The following is a 17,935-nucleotide window of genomic DNA, read 5'->3' as shown; positions in this document are numbered from 1 at the left end:
CCCTCTACTCACCCTCCCATTGTTTTCTGTTGCTCTTATAAGGGCCCTGAAGGCTCCATAGGATCTGGCCACGTCCCCACGTCTCAGCCTACTACTTGCTCTCTGGCCAGGTGACTCCTCAGCCATGCTGGCCTTTTGTTGTTCCTGCAACAGGCCAGGCGCTTTCCCGCCTCTGACCTTAGGCTGATTTCCTTTCAGCTTGGAAAGGCTATCCTACCCTCCTTCCCCTGCCCCAGGTACTGGCTAGGCTCATTCCTGCATATCCTGCATATCATACCTGTGTGTGCTCAGAGGTCTTCCCTGAGTGGCAATACTGGTCAGCTATAAAGTCACCTCCTTCCCAGCTTTATTTCTTTCCACACCACTTATCACTACCTGGAATTTTGGTTCTTTGCCTGTCTCCTCTCAACCACCCCACTGGAAGGCAAGCTTCACTTGGCCGTTGCTTGCATATGGCTTTATCCCTTGCACCTAGAACAGTGCCTGGCACCTACTAGGTGTTCAGTTAGTACTTGTCCAACGACTGCATTCCCCCTCCAAGATTCTCCTCCTCCTGAATCTTTGGACCCTACCGCAATTCATTTCCGGACTTACGCACCGCCACACCCCATTCTCCGCAGAGCCGCGACTCCCCACACCTCCCCCAACGTCCTTAGCTGTCCCCACCCCTTCCTTCACGACCCCTTTAAGAGGACTCAGGGAAGCAGCGGGGAAGGCGGGGCCGAAACCTCGCCGACGCGGACTCGGAGGGGCGGGGCGGAACTAGGGGGTGGGGCCTGGGGCCTGCGTCTTGCGTGCGTGCGCGTTCTGGAGGCGCCGCCGCCGCCGCTCTCGAGGCCGCCGCCGCCGTCGCCGCGCAGAGCCGAAGCAGGAGCCACGGCCGAGAGGAGGGAGGAGGAGGAGGAGGAGGTGGAGGAGGCGCTGGACCGGGCGGGGTGAGTGAGGGGCGGGGAGCCGGAGCCACCCCAGAGGGAGCGGGGGGCTCGGGTCGTCCGAGCCGGGGTTGAGGCGACTCCTGTCGCCGGTCAGTCCCTTGGTTCCCCCTTCCTCCTCTGCGCTCCCTCGGTGTCCGGGGCGGCGGCCCGGGGGCCTGGCCGGCGGGAGGGGCCAGGGCTCGCGGAGGCCCGGCCGCCACCGCCAGGGCCAGAGCCAACCACGCCCGCGGACGGAGCCGGTCGACTGTGGCTGGGCCTGCGGGAGACGGACGGGAGGGGCCCGGGCCGGGTGTGGGAGAGAAAGAGGACATTGTGTCCCCCACCCTCCAACTCCCGGAGGTGTCATGGCACTAGCCCATTTCCCTCGCCATCTCCCCGGACGCAGTGCCCTCGCCCCTCGCTGCCTGAGAGATGTAGAAGATCGGACATCGCCGCTATTTTCCTTTCGTGTGTCCCCAGACTAGGGTCAGATTCTCCTTTAAACCCGGGTCTGCCTTTGGGGGCACGCGAAGAGGAGATGGGCGCGTTGGGTGAATTTTCTGCCCTCCCTCCGGTGCTAGCGAGGTGTGGGTAGACGAAGCGTTTCCCTGTGTTCGCTCGGTCAGGGTCCAGGGTCTCCCTTGCTTCCTTTATCCCCCGGTGCACAGGGCTGACATCTCTACGTCCCACTCCACCTCCCGGCCCCTTTCCCGCCCTCTCTTCCCCACGTCTCCGTAGCATGCCATGTGTTCGCCTGGTCGGCGCTGCTTTTTAGGGGTCTCTGCTTCCCTAAATTTTGTTAGGGACGAGATCCGTCTGATTCTCCTTTTCCTTCAAACTGGTGCTCGTAGGGGTGTCGTTTGCCCCCTCACTCAGGAAGTTAAGGGGCAGTGTCTTAAGCTGAATTGTGTAAATTATTGCTATGGGGAGAAGATGAGAGAAGACACTTGTGCTTGAAAAAGGGGGTCTTCTCACGGGGCTAACAACCAGAGTTTAGGGGACCTTTTGACTTGGGAAAAGAGCTCGCGTTGAGCGGTTAGGTGTTTCTTTCTGGGAGGGAGCATCGTTTTGTCGTAGCTTTGAAGGGAGGAGAGTGTAAGAAATGAAAGGGACCAGTAGGAGGGCAGGAGGTTAATGGGCCACGGCCTTACAGGTGGCCACAGTTTTCTGCTTCCTGAGTGTGGGAGGAGGATTCTTTCTGTTTCTAATCACAGTCAGAGTAAAGTCTCGGCTCTGCGCGTTCATGTGGGGCTCCTACCTTCAAAGCGTGCTGAAGGGCAGCCTCAGAAGGGGTGCTGCTGGAAACAGGATTTGGAAACTTTTCTTTTGGTTTCCTGTCAGTGTGTGGGGGTGGGCATGCATATGTGTAGTTTTTCTTTTCTTTTGATGTAATTGATATCTGCCGTATTTTGACATAAAAAACACTAAATCAGGCTTTGTGTTCCTGGCCCCGAGTTCCTTTGTGTCTTTATGATTTCCTATAACACTTTCTGTTTTGAAATCACATTTGCGTTGGTTGAAGTTCTTTTTTATTCTGGTGTTTCAGTGAATCTTGTTTCCTCTGTATTTTGAATTCTGTACTGCAAACTGTAATTAGGTGTAAGTTTTTGCAGATCACACGGTATCTGGTGCATGGTAGGCACTCAGTATTTCTTGAGTGAATTGAATGATTACAAAATGGGTCTAGGTATTACACATCTTCTATCCTTTTGACAGGTAGCGTACGTTTGAATGTTTCATTTCACTTCCTAGATATAAAATAGTAGTTCCTGACCTTTTCTAGGCCACTGAGATTTTTGAGACTATAATGAAATATATAGACTCTGCAGAAAGTAAATAGTAGACATTTATGTGCAAAATTTTTCATTCAGTTACAGGGACCCTCTGAAGCCAACCGTGGATACCTGTCTCAGAAGTACACTGGAGCCCCTATTATGCAATTCCATATGAAAGCTGTTCAAAAGCCTTTGTTCATTTTCTGTGTGTTCTCAGGAATAGCAGTCTTTACTCTTACAGATTAAACTTTGGGTCTTTGGGAACAAGATTTAAGAATGATTGTTATTGCAATTTTATGGGGCAAAGTTCTCTTTAATAGCTGTTACCAGTCATTGACAGTTACTGATGGCTTCCAAGGAAATCCGATTGCTAGAGTTGCTTTTGGAAGCTTAAAATCATAATCACGATGGACTTATGATTTTTATTGTACAAACTTCTTCCGGGCAATATGAACAGCATTTGAAAATAATCTCAAATGAAACTACTCAATTTTCCTGTTCTCTTTCAATCTTGTTTATATGCATGGTATTTCATGTAGTTAATCATTGTTGTATCAACATTCAGTGTTAATTCAACAAGTGCTTTTCGAATGTTGCTGGAATAAAGCAAAGTCCTTACTGTCATAGAGTTTATATTCTAATCAGGAGAAATGAGCCGTAACCACATTAAAAATATGTATCAGATTTTAAAAGCTATGCAGAAGAGTAAAGTAGGGAGAGGGGATAGAGAAACAGTGTCAGGGAAAGATAGGCAGGGAAGACTCGAGACTAGAGCAGAGACTGAAGGAAGTGAGGGATGTGTGCTTTTGGGGAAGAAGGTTACCGGCAGAGAACTGCAAGTGCAAGGATGTGTACTTTGCCCTTTTTTAGAACAACTAGGAGGCCAGTAAGCACGAGGGAAAGTGAGAGAGTTGGACTTGAGGTTAGAGAAGTAGCTGGGGCCACGGTCTGAGGCCTTGTAGGCTGGATGAAAACTTCACTGTGGATTTCACTATGAATGAGAGAGGCGCGATGGAGGGTTTTGAGTTGAAGAGAGACCTGTTCTGAGTTTATGAGAATCATTCTGGCTGTCGTGGAAATCAGCTTGGTGGAGACAGGGGGAGGCAAGAGTAGAAGCAGGAAGACCAATCAGGAGGTTAATCCTTATTTTAAATCTTTTTCAGTGCTTGCAAATTAGTCCATCTCCCTGCTGTTAGGCAAATAGGTAGGTAGTTAGTTTCCTTTTCTCCTATTAAAATAACAATGAAATGAACATTTTTGTGCATACAACTCTTTCTTTCTTTTGAAATCTTTCTTTGGGATTGATTTCCAGAAGTACTGCTGAATCCAAGTATGTGAATATGCTTGTGTTCTTGGTGTTGCATCTACGCATTCCTCTGGAGAGTAGGTTGTGCTAGTTAAAGAGGTAGCCACAGTTGTTGATCTTAAGTTTCATGGCAGTGACACCTGCATTGAGTATCATTATTTAATACTTTAAAAATAATGGGAGTTATAAAAAGAGATATTTTAGATTGTTAGGGTTAATTTTCCAGTGGCTCACATTTAGAGTTCATATATGTGTTATTAGCTAATTGTTGGGCAGAGAAAGATGAATCAAACATGGTCTGTGCCCTCAGAGATCTTTCCATTCTTATTTTATAACCTGATAGTTAAGTAACTTCAAATCTTGCCAGTGTTCATTGTTGTCCATGAACTTTATTCATATGTTGTTGATATCTCTTCTGTACGGTTGGCATTGCAGTCAAGCATTTTATTTTTCACAGCGATAATTTCTTTTTTCTTACAAAGAGATTTTTTAATGGTATCTGCAATTCGTTTAATTTCTGTTTGATATGTCTCTAGAATTTTACAACTATGACAGCCCCACATTTTGTTCTTTGTAATAACTTATGCAACTAGTACTTAGTTGAGGATTCTCACAATTGAATTTTTAAATTGTTGTAATTCTTTATAGTTATTCAAAACACAAAGACTTTTGTTTCTGTTAAATAAGGTCAGCATTGCAGCTTTGAAATTTTAGCTTTTAAAGGAGGATGATACTGGTGTGTTTTTTTAAATTGATCTTTTTAGAGCGAGAGGAAAGGAGAGACAGAGAGGAACATGGATTTGTTGTTCTACTTACTGATGCACTGATTGGTTGATTCTTGGATGTGCCCTGACCGGGGATCGAACCTGCAACTTGGCATATTGGGACGATTCTCTAACCAGCTGAGCTACCCTGCCAGGGCAATACCAGTTTGTTTTGATAGAAATTATACCACTGTGAGGGCATTGCTCAACATTTCTGGTTCTGAAATCCAGATAGCTTGATTTGACATGAGCTGGGGAACTCCATCTACAAAGTGAATGGATTGAGCTAGTTGAATTACCTGCAAGCACCTAGCCCTGTGTCTGCACATGCTAGGGATCCAGCAGTTGTTCATTGAACCTCAGACAATACCTAAGCCCCCAGGTATAAAATTCCCTTATTTAGAAGTTTAAAAACTTCTGGTTGGTCAAAAAGTCTGTTACATTTTTTCATATGCTGGCTCTAGTAATGCTTAGTTGTCTTTAACTTAATTTGAAACAATTTCGTTAGATTGTATTGTGATAGCTGTAAATGTATCAGCATGCATTTAAAAAAGCTAATCAAAATTGGTGAATGTACAGCCATTTTACTATTAAAGGTGGAAGAAGATATGCAACATTTTTGGTATATTATCCTTTATTATTTCAAGAAAGGTAAAAGTGCAAAAAAGATTTTTGCAGTGTATGAAGAAGGTGCTGTGACTGATCAAAGGTGTCAAAAATGGTTTGCGAAGTTTCTTGGTACTGTTGACATTTTGACCAAATAATTCTCTGCTGTGGGGCTGTTTTATGCATTGGAAGGCATTTAGCAGCACCCTGGGAATCGGGAAGCTAATAGTGGGAGATAGCAACATACTCAAAATACCCAAATCAGTAAAGTTATTGGTGACAATGAAAAGTGTGCCTTTTATTTTATGGAGAAACTAAACAGACTTTTTGGCCAACCCAATAAATGGTCTCATGTAAACCATTTATATATTAATGTTGTGGTGAGTTTAAAATTATGCACATAAACGTCCTCCTAATGTTCCTTTTCAAATTAAACTCATCAATTTTAAAAAGAATTGTGTTATATGTCAAGTACTGTATTTTGTTGTGTATAGTGTGTACTTTTTTTGCCCAGGGGTTTTTGAGGGAAAAATAAAGATGCTCATTATACATGGGTATAATGATTAAATACCTTGGGTATGATAATCCCATATATAATGCGCACAAAAATATGACTATACATTATACACAGCAAAATATATTTCCTGTCCATTCTTTTATCATTTGCTGCCTGACTTAATGCCAATGACATCTTATGAATAAGATTTGTGTTAAACATAAAAATAGTTAAGCTTTCATTTTTTATGCATGAAATTTAGTGTAGTTTTTATGTGCTCTTCAGTTCTTTCGCAGAGGGAGTATTGGCCCATTTGCATCTTGGAATTTTGTAAGGGTGGCTATGAGTTTGCGCTGAATGAGCTGCACACTCTCCCTCCAATCCCCGTTACACAGCTATGAGATGACTGGTCAAGAAGGCAGTTTGTTTCAAAGTTAAATGATCCAGATGAGTTTTGAACCTGTAAGCTTCGCTTATCATGATATTCTGATCAACAAAGCAGTTCAGCAGAGAACTATGCCATGCTCTCATTTCCGGCTGAATACAGGCCTTTTGGAGGTAGAAGGTACACGCATCCACCAATAAAAAAAGGCATTTGTATGTGATGATTAAGATGAAGGTGAAACAAGAAATGATGTACTTTTATAAGTGGTCAAAAAATAATTCTTCTAATATAATTTTCAAAAGTACATGATATACACATGGAAGATTAAATATGTTCTGTGAAACTAACCTATCATTAGACAAGTTGATGGCTCTTTTTGTAGTAATGACATTTATTTAGGCTATATAAATTTAGGTTAAATAAATCTGGAAAAAATTTTTTTTGCATATCCAGTTTTCCCAGATATAGTTTGCTATCTCTAGTCTATTTAGTTCCCATTGGTAGAGAGTGGTTCAAAATGTGGAATGGTAAAGTTAACCAAATTTGGAATTATATATGTAACTCCATGTTAGGTTTCAGGGTATATTTAAATTAGGTTACATTTCATAAGAATAAGGAATATACCAAACTACACATTATAACTGATTTAAAAAAAACTGTTTGATTAATTCAAACTTGAAGTGCCTTTCATTGAACTCATTAAGTATATATATATATACCTATAACATTCATGGTTGTTTGCAATAGTTGTATTCACTTACTCTGGTTGTAAGAGAGGCACAAAGAACGGGCTACAACTGTTTCTTTGGACAAATCCCAAACGCAGTTTATAAGATTCTAAGTTAGCAGCAGTAGGAAATTCTGTCTTGTTGCAGACTGAACATTTCAGATCTGTCAGACGTGTAATCCAGAGAGTAATTCATTCACTGTATTTTCAGTGACATTTTTCAATTCATTTATAAATAGAATCATTCTGTTCTAGACAAGTATTATAAAGCATTAAAGAAGCAACCATAACTTAATTATTTTAGCAGTTGAAATTTAAACACTATTTTGGATTTTATGTAGCTTTCAGTATCTAGCCCAAATCATTGATGCTTTTTGAAATACCTTTTAAATTCCACTGTATGCTTGTGAAAATGTTGCATAATTTCATTAGCAGATTTTAGATTTAGTCATTGAACACATGTGTGAGTGACCCAGTATTAGACTCTTTGATGAAAACTGAGATGTGAGGCTGTAGTTACTATTTAAGGAATTTATAGTCTAGTAATTTTGTTTGCCAGAACCTGACATATGTTTTATAAATAAATGTTGTATTTTCATGTTAGAATAAAAATAGAATCATATTCATTTTCTAAGTAAAATATTTTACATTCTCTCTTAGCTACTCAACAACTATTTCTGTGGTCTATTTTTTAACAGCTTTATAGTATTAGAGCAAACTAGTTTTCCAGTTGTTTAAAATATAGTGAAATAAGAATTATTTTCTCTCGAATGCCTATTTTCCTTTAACCCAAGACTTCTTTTCCCCCCGAATTGCTACATTGTAGGAAGTATTTTTTCTTTTTTAGCTAGTAATTTTTATGTTTAATGTGAGGGGTTTTTCTTTTTTTGTATTCCAGCTTAATATTTTTTTCCTACACTGATTAAAATCATCCTGTGCCACTAAAGTTAACTATGCACTAGAATAGAAAAGTGCATATAGACAAATACATCACTGTGCATTTTTAGTGAATGCTGGTGGCTTGCCAGCTTTATTTTCAAGTTCCTCCCTGCTCCAGACCTAACCGTGATGTGCTTATAAGGCAACAACAGTATATTTAGTTAATTTACAAAATGAGAATGGTTTTTCTGATTTTTTCATTTTGCATGTTCTGGGTTAGGATTAACTGGACGTTTATTCTCAATAGACATACAGTAAAACAGGTCACTTAACTGTGGTGCTTTCTGTTGGAGCACTGGCTGACTTTTAGATAGTGAGCCTCATATAATTTTATGGATACCACAGAGTTTTGGATAACATTCTTTACACAATCTGAAGGTGAATGTGAATGTAATAGAAACAAAAAAGAGGAGACAAAAATTGGCCGTTTTCTTTGCGTTAGGAAATGTAGTTCTGTTCCCGGTAATATGCCCTTGGTAGGTTCAGGGTCATTCTCAGTAATTATAACTGCTTAAACACTATTTTTCTGTTTTAAGTAATTTATGTTCCAATGTGGCAGATTTTGAAAAGAACATTGATGTTAAGAAATAATTGAAAATCACCCATAACTCTGGGTGGTGTGGTTCAGTGGCTTGAGTGCTGGCCTGCGAACTGAAAGGCCGCTGGTTCAGTTCCTGGTCAGGACACACGCCTGAGTTGCAGGCCAGGTCCCCCAGTTGGAGGCACTGAGATCAGTGTTTCTCTCCCTCTCTTTCTCTCTCTCAAAATAAATAAAATATTTTTTTTTTTAAAAGAAAATGACCCATAAACCCATCACCCAGAGATAATTACTACTAACATTTTAATCTGCTTTTTTTCTAGTTTTTTTCCCTTGAGTGTGCAGATTTTTTATTTTTTAAAAAATTGGAATTATACTTTTATATCGACTGTTTTGTTCCTACTTTTTTCTCTGATCAGGATGTTGGTGTTCTACCTAGCATGGCACTTTTGGGTTGATTTCTTTAAAATAGTACTATTTTAAATAACGCTGGGACAGACATTTTTGTGCATCTGTCTGCGATCGCATCTTCGTCGTCATTTTTTCCTTCTTTCTTTAGGAGGATTCCCCGAAGCTGGATAACTGGCTCACAGGGCGGCTACTCTGTGTGTAGGAGTGTGTGTCTCACGGCGCCTTCAATGGCATTGAGTAGGTCAGCTTTTACAGTCTTTGCCAATTTGATAGGTGTCCTTTAAAATTCTTGGGTTGTAATCACAAAATCTTCATATTATTTATTAAAGCTGTCACAGTGTATGATTAGTAATTTGCAGTCATTCTGAAAAACTTGGTTGGAATGAGTTCCTTTGAGGATGTTTTAGGTAAAAATTATCTTTCTGACATGAAAAGATATTTGCAGTTACAGCTTACAACTTGAGCATTGCTTTTTTTATTGGGAAGAAATAGCATTTTAAAGTTCTCCCTTTACTAAAATGACAAATAGGAGAAAGCTTATAGTATGTGGTAAGTAGAAATAACTTAGGTAAAAACTAAATTATTTCAGAGAGGTTGGAGGGGTGAGTCACATGGTCCAGACCAAAAAATAAAAACTTGGTTTTTAAAGCAATGGCTTTGGAGTTAGGCAGCCTGGTTTCAAATCCTTGCTTTGCCTCTTAGCAAGTACATGATTTGAGGCAACTTACTGAGTATGCAACCCAAGGTAACTTACTAAATAGATGATTTGATATTGCTGAAGTTAGACTTTCTCATCTTTAAAAAGGTAATAATAATACCTACTTTATAATAAACGATTGTTGAGAGAATTGGAAATACTGTGTAAGACTGCTTGGTATGTGGTAATAAAAGCTAGCTGTTGTTAAATTTGGTGGGTGGGTTTTCCCCCCTTTTTTTGACAGTTCTTGTGGGTGGGGCAGGAGATGTCACTTGTGTGGCCTTGCTTCGAAGACTAAATGCAGGGATACAAAACGGCCTTGAGCAATGGCAGCTGGAGTGGGTGGTTGGGGACATTCTTTATGGTAGGAAGGGCATGAGCCGAGGTAGAAGGTTCAGGACAGGTTGGAGGCCAGGAGATTGATTTGACAGTGCCTACACCTGTGTAATTAGAAAATACGGTGATGAGGCCATAAGAGTTGATTGGGCCTAGACTGTGTAAGTCATTGAATGCTAGGTTGAGAAGTATAGACTTTATTTAAGAGCATAAGATGTTTTGATGGGAAAATAACCTCATCTTTTGGAAGATGAATCTGGCTACTGAGTGTTCAGGATGAACTGAGGAAGAAGGAGACGGAAGAGAGGGAGGCTGGTAATAACACAGGTAAGGTAAGATCTGAGGGTTTAAAGGAAAACGGGGGAAGGTTTTGAGGGGAGTGGCTGGGAGTGATTCTTGTGAAGATCTGGATCTTCAGGAGTGTACCCAGTTTGAAGATGAAATTGAAAAGAGAGCTTGAGTCAAAAATGCAGACTGCACGGAGTTAGGCAGCCTCTGAGAGAAGACTCCGTGTACCCTGGTGGTCGCTACCTTTTGTAGAAAATTGCAAGATAAAAATTCCTGTTACTTCATCAGTGAAAAGCATGTCTGTGCTACTCTTTTGACAAATTTGGAGTTTCAGAAATCTTATTTATTTAGCATTTTGAGTTCTTCGTTGACAGGGAACCCTCACTTTTAGATATTTCAGAAGGTTTCTTCTTTTTTCTTAACTTACTTTTACTCTCGTCCTACTACAGCTGTCCCAGTCTTCCCCGTGCTCTCTGCTGCCCCGCCCACGCCCCGCCCCGCGCCCCCGCCCAGTCAGTCCCTACCCGCGTCATGTATACCTGTTCCTTGACTAGACCCTTCCCCTCAGAAGGTGTCTTAAAGTACGGCACTGTAAGGTGAAGTTTCACTGTGTGGCCTTTCCAGCCAATTATTAATAATTAATTAACAATTAATAATTAAATTATTAATTTCTTAATTAAAAAATATTAGTCTGAACATGCCATTCTTAACCATTCTTGTCCTGGCTCTAGCTTTATGTTAATCGTACTTTCCACTTGGCTGAATAATATGTAAGCAAGTTAGCCTGCAGGCTGATGCTAACATTTCTTTTTGACTGGTAAGTAAACTCACCTCAGCTGTGAATTTTCTGCTTGCTCTCTTCCTGTTTGTTTGTTTTTTCTCTTAAACAATAGAAATGTATTCTCACGATCCTGAAGGCTAGAAGTGCTAGATGAAGGTGCCAGGAGCGTTGGTTTCTTCTGAGAACTCTTTCGCTGGCTTGCTGGTGGCCGTGTTCGCCATCTGTCTTTAATGTTACCAGTTGAGAAAAGAAGCAACCCCCAATTTTGAAACATCAAATATAGGCTGTCATACTTTCAAGATGTTTACCTATTTTAAAGTATTGAGTTTTTATTTATACCTTTCTAAATGTTTGTTTCAGTTTTCAGGTATTTTCTAAATTCAGGAATAAAGTCATTAATTTTTATTCAAATCTCTTCTTTAGAAGTATATTTGAAAGTATTTTTAAACTGCAGTCATGGACCACTTAACATTTCTGTCAGCAGTGGACCACGTCTGCAACTGTGGTCTCATCAAATTATAAGGAACTGACAAATTCCTGTTGCCTAGTGAGAGTCCCCTCGCAATGCAGTACTTGCGGGTGTAGACTGACCTGCTGCGCCGCCAGTCATATAAAAGCACAGCAGCTACCGCTGTGTGCAGTGCAGAACACTTGGTGTTGGTAAACTGTGTTACTGGCTTATGTATTCACTATACTTTTTATTATTTTAGAATACGCTTTTTCTACTTATAAAAAAAGGTTTGCTGTAACACCATGTGCCATGTTAGACTGGCAGCAGCCTTTCACATTGCGTGTCTGCTGCACCTCTCAGTTGCATCTTTCTGTCTTGCTTGATTTAATCTCGCGTTATTTTAAAATTTAGCGTAGCCTGTGTGTCCAGTGTTTATAAAGCCTACAGCCGTGTGCAGTAACGTCCCAGGCCTTGACAGCCACTCACCACTCACCTGCTGACTCCCCGAGCAACTTGCAGTCCTGCAGGGTCCGTGCATGATAAGCGCCCTATGCAGGTGTGCTGTTTCTTACCTTTTATACTGTATCTCTAGTGTATCTTTTCTATATATAGATATACAAATGTTTACTATTGCGTTACAGTCACCTACAGTATTCAGGATAGTACCCACTGTACAGGTTTTTAGCCCGGGGCAGCAGGCTACACCTTAGAGCCCAGGTGTGTAAGAGGCTGTACCATCTAGATTTGTGTTGAGTGCATTCTGGGATGTTTGCACAGTGAGGAAATCTCCTAATGACACATTTTTCAGAACCTCTCCCAGTGGTAAAGCCGCACTTGACTGTAATAAGTAAATGTAGCACATGAGACTGAGGATTGTGTGTGTTACTTTTTATAAATACTGTGTTTTTCTTATGTGAAACTGCAAAAGCTCAGATCTGGTCAATTGAATGAAAGTCATTTACTAAAGAGACCCCAGATAATCAAAACAGTGATTTAATGTCTCAAACTATCACATTACAGTTGATTCCACTTTTAATTGGTTTGAAGATATTTCTGTTTGTCAAAAGAAATCAGAACTACGTCATTCTCTTAGGACCGATGACTCTTACCCTGCCCTCCCCTTCCCCAACCACAGCTGAGAACAGGAGCTTCCTGGTTCGGGCCGTGTTGGCCATGGCACTGTGCTGGCACTTGTGCCCATCCCGCTATGCACGTCTTGCATTCTTAGAAGCCTGCCCACATCTTGGCAGGAAAAGCAAGTTATTAGATTGAGTGGCTAGCAGCTCATCATATACTATTATAAGAAAGTTCACAGTGTTACATGTTAATAAAGCTGAAATTTAAAAAAAGTATTCATTTTTTTACATGAAGTGTGTGACGCATGAAAAGATTTTCCTCTTCCCAGAGGATCGAAATAAAAAAAACATAAAGCCCACTAGGGGTTTTTCTTTAATATTTTCTTGAGTGTAAAGCCTTTATATCTCATTTAATCAGCACAGCTAGTCTGTAAAATAGATATTGTCGATTTTTTATAGATGATGAAACTCAGAGTAATTGTATAATTCATGAAAAGTCACAAACTCTAATTGCAGAGAATGATACTGACAGCAAACTACCTGAAGCAAAGACTGCTGCAATAGAAAGCATAAAATAAATGATCGATAAATATTTGTGTTTTGCTTGCATGTGAACGTGAATGAATGGATATGACTGGAATGAATGAATGAATGGATGAATCGGTCCATAGGTGAATGACAGAAGACTCCCTCTATCACTATAATCATTTTTTTAGGGCAGCATGCCTTTTTTCTTCCAGATGAGTCTAGAAAAGTTTTCAGAAACAATTGAATTCACCTTTCTTTTTTCTCTGTAAAATGTCCTCCTCCCCCGTTGTGGTTTAAGTTACTTAAAATAAATCACACAGTAAAAATCCTGAAGAGGGAAATAAAGACCAGAAACAGAGAGAGTGTAGTTTTCACTTAGATTTTAACTGTCTGAGTAAGTAGTCTGTAATGTTTTCAGCTTAAAAAATAAATCTGCATGAGACCTTTGTATTCACATTGACAATATTATCTTCTTTTGGTTCTATTTGTATCTCTTAATTTTTAAAAACTATTGAAAATTTACTGTAGTCTGAAATGAGATGGTAGAACAACAGTAGTCGAAATGATTACGTAGCCAACGTTAGTTTTCCGTCTAATCTCTCTCAGTTGTGTGGAGGGGCATGTGTTTCTGTTTTCTATTAGTGCAGCAAAGTTTGTGATTTGTTCAGAAAAATGAACTGATAATTTAATAGGGTTAAAAAATACATAATGGGGTAAGTTTTTTTTCAATCAGTGTTAATATGCAGGCAGACTAGTATTGTAACATGAAATCTCTACACTGTACATTTATGTAGTTTCAAATTCTTCAAATGATTTACTATCCTAATAAATTTAACTTTAGAATTCTTTTAAATGAATACCAAATCGGAATGTATACCTAAAGGATGAAAGCAGATGCAGATAGTAGAGATAGGAACTATTTTAGTGGAAGGTTGCAAAAGGGAAGGGATTATTATACAGGATTTACTTATGATACAGGATTCCCATGTAGAAGTTGCTATGCTAGATTGGAAAATAAATTTATTTTGACAAAAAGAGAAATGAAATTGATGAAGTGAGGGCTGTGAGGAGATAAAGTAATGTTGAGAGGTTATAAGGAGCCCTAGGTTAATGTGGTGGTCTGCAGGGACCTTCAGAGAGGATTTGGCGGAGCTCACCATTCATGAAGTAAGGGGATCTGTCTTGTTGGTTTAAGCTGAAAGTACAATAAACTTAGAATGAAGAGGGCTGTTTTTATAAAGAAGAAATATATTTTAGAATTTGTTTATAGTTGAGAGTAAGACAATAATATGACAATTTTATAAAAGATTATCCTGAAACTGCTGTTATTGTTTTTTAATTTTTATTTATTTTGCTAGATTTTTGTAGGACAGCACTTCAACTGCTCTGCTGTTGGACCCCTCTGCTCTCCATTCTAATCATACAGGGTGGGCAAAAGTGGATTCACAGTTTGAGTACACAGAACAGTTTATTCTTGTACTATTTATTATTTATTGTATTAAAAAAATATTTTATCTTTAGAGAGAGGGGAAAGGAGCGAGAAAGAGAGGAAGAGAAATAGCAGTGTGTGGTTGCCTCTCATATACCTCCAAGTGGGGACCTGGCCTGCAACCCAGGCATGTGCCCTGACTGGGAATCGAACTGGCAACCCTTTGGTTCGCAGGCCAGCGCTCAGTCCACTGAGCCACACCAGCCAGGGCATAATTATTGTATTTTTATATGAACAACTGTAAACCTACTTTTGCCTACTTTAGTCAATCCTGTATAATCTGTAATAATGATGCCATTATTACATAACCCCTGGCATGAAATTTTTGTGATTCAGAAAGTTTTGCATATAAAGTACAAGTATCAATTCGCCCTGTAGATGTATATATCTAAAAATTGATGCAGGTGGAACTTTTATAAATTTAATTATTTAAGAGTATCAGGTTAACCTAAGAAAAACCATGGGCAAGTCAGTTTGGAAGGTGAACCCATCTTTGACCCACCTCAGACCCATCTTTGTTTATTTAGATTTTCCATTATTAAGTTATTTTGATAGTGTTTCTTTTACATCCAGATTATAAGGCTGGAACTTAAGTAACTGAAATTGGTCAGATAGTATACTATTTTAAAAAAAGTTTCTGTGCCTTTTGAATGAATATTGAATAGCACATTTTGGACAAACTCCACTGTAAAACATCCCTTTGAATTTTAAAGAAATCTTTCATAAGTTCTTACTTGTACTCAAATGTCATAATTATTACATTGGACTATGACTGCAATGTAATTCAAGAACCAACTGAAGTCTGCAGCTGAAACCACGAGTTGCAGGGGTTCAGACGATGTAGTTACCCTACCATTCCCATTATGCTTTAGACTTGGACAACTGTGATAACAGGACAAGCTTGAGATTGTGTCCCCACTCAGTGCCATCTGCTTGCTGTGTGTGTAAGCAATAGGCCTTAGGCACTGGAATTAAAGAATCATCACTTTGTGGTGTTTTTGCTGGCTCTGCTTCGGTTCCTGTGTACGGGGCTGAGCGTGTGTCTACAGTGAATCGTCACAGTTTTTATCTTTTGCAACCGTAACACTTCCACAACCATGTGTTTAATGCCTTCTGTGTGTTGACGTGCTGAAGATGGACTTGTGAAATTTTTTAGTTGTTTAAAGATTAAAGTGCCTATTCAGTAAAATTTTTAAATGATTTTTAAAAACTTTCAAATACTTGAAAAAGAGAGAGAATTCTTTAGTTGAAGGACCCACGATCCTTCTCCATCTTGTGGCTTATTTCCACAGTATAACTGTTTTTAGACCAAAGTGTTTTGTAGAAAATCAGTCATCTAACTGCATTCATCTACACTATTAAAAAAAAAAAAGATTTTATTTATTTATAGAGAGAGGGGAAGGGAGTGAAAAAGAGAGGGAGAGAAACATCAATGTGAGGTTCCCTCTCATGCGCCCCCATCCAGGGACCTGGTCTGCAACCCAGGCATGTGCGCTGACCAGGAATCAAACTGATGATCCTTTGGTTCGCAGGCCGGCACTCAGTCCACTAAGCCACACCAGCCCAGGGCTGTGTGCACTATTTTTAAAGAGTACTCTATTGTTGTGGGAGAAAAAGCAGATTATCAATATTTACAGAGCATGATTTCAGTTCTTAATTTTATAAAATGTTTATTCATGTATAGAATACAAGCTCAGGAAATACCAAAAGCACCAAAGTTGTTATCTTGAATTGGGATTTCAGGTGATTTTTATTTTCCTCTTTAAACTTTATTGTCTGAACTTTATACATTGTTCGTTTATATTATAATTAGAAAGTGAAAGTTCTAAAATACTTCACTATAGAATATGAAAATAAATGTAGTAAAACTTTTAGAGATGAAGGTTCTTACGGGATAAAGGCTTTGCAAATGAATTACTAAACAGAATGCATTCCTGATAGAATTATATGTAATGATAAAAATCTGTACTTTAAAAAAAGAAACAAGCAAAATTATGTTGCCATTTTCTGGGTGTAGGGAATGAGAAGTGGGGAAAGTATTGTACCATTGATAGGAAGACTTGGACTTTTGTTTGATTCATCTAAATCAGGTTTGCCTCAGTTATGTTCATTTATAGACCATTTTATGGATTATTGTTTAACTGCAGGATATAAACTTATTTATATAAATATGCCAAATCTCACTTTGAATATTAGATCATTAGATAATGTATTTGTGGTCACCAGGCAGAACACTCCATGAAAGTTTGCATAGCTGTTAACTTCACCTCTATTTCTTCGTTTTCTCATCTGTAAAATGAAGAATAGTGCCCTTTTGTGGACGTGTCTGAGGATTAAATGAGTTTGCCTGGCATACAAAAGGCACTCAGATATTATTGCTGCCGTTATTATTACAACCAACAAAAGTTGGCATTGGCATCTGTAAGAAACTGGGAGTAGAAGATCACGAGGGAGCAAGGGGGTCCAACCTTTCAGCGTCTCTGGGCCACACATTAAATACATTGCAACACCTAATCACAAAAACTCAAAATGTTTAAAGTAAATTTACGATTTTGTGTTGGGCCACATTCACAGCCACCCTGGGCCGCGTGTGGCCCACGGACAGCAGGTTGGGCACCCTTGGGAGCGACATCCTCCGCCTTACATCCACTATTTTGTCTAACCCTGTGGATTCTCTGCCAGTGAAGTGGGACTATATAGCTGTGCACTTTGGTAATTTCATTATTTAGGTATCCAGTGAATCTTGACATTTGCAGTTTAATATTTTAAACTCGGGCTGTTTAACATGAGAGATTTGTAATTTGGAGTAGGGAAAATGTTGCCTGTTTTCAGGCGGACGTGCCAAATAACTATGTGAACCAGAGAACTGGGTGGAGCTGACGGCATCCCGGTTATTATTGCCCAGCAGCGACTTTAGTCCCTGCTTGTTTGATTTTCATCACAGGATTAGAAACTGTGTTTCTGGGTGAATCATGGTGCCCCTAGAAAGCCAGCTGTTAATGCTGGTCTTTGCAGATTTAATTGAAATGAGTTTATTTTGGTGGGAAAATCGGCGAATACTGCTTACTTGGTGTATACTCTTCACATTGCCTTTTGCCCAGTACAGATAATGAAAACGGAAAACGGGGTGTGTTTGACTGGCCTGGGAAGATATTTGAATCTTCACGTTCCTCCAAGGAAAGAGAGGAATTTAGCAGGGATTCCCAGATTTCTGGGCACTGAGGTTATTTTTATTTTTATCACTTTAGTATGTAACTTAAAAATTTTCTACGAGCAAATTAAACTATATCTGTCTGGATTTTATATTTCCACGGATACCATGATGGATATAAATGTGCCTCGTTAATAAACGCCACTATCCCCATCCATAGAAATACCGATTTTACTGGGTCTGCCGTACTGCCCCGGGGTGTGTAGTTTACCTCCCC

At 39.7% G+C, this 17,935-nt stretch overlaps 1 protein-coding gene across 1 annotated transcript in view; it reads left to right on the top strand.

The window, feature by feature from the left end:
- Positions 1–810: 810 nt before the first annotated feature.
- The window catches only part of RAP1A (RAP1A, member of RAS oncogene family), a 64,707-nt gene continuing 47,582 nt past the window's right edge, over positions 811–17,935 (top strand). Inside the window, exon 1 of the mRNA XM_054564931.1 lies at positions 811–935. The gene's annotated coding sequence lies outside the window, so the exon portion shown is untranslated. The remainder of the gene's footprint in view (positions 936–17,935) is intronic.

This window comes from Pteronotus mesoamericanus, unplaced genomic scaffold (assembly GCF_021234165.1).
Source record: "Pteronotus mesoamericanus isolate MK-2021 breed Mesoamerican mustached bat unplaced genomic scaffold, CSHL_Meso_final scaffold_99, whole genome shotgun sequence".
Taxonomy (NCBI): domain Eukaryota; kingdom Metazoa; phylum Chordata; class Mammalia; order Chiroptera; family Mormoopidae; genus Pteronotus; species Pteronotus mesoamericanus.
This window is presented reverse-complemented; position numbering and strand designations above follow the sequence as displayed.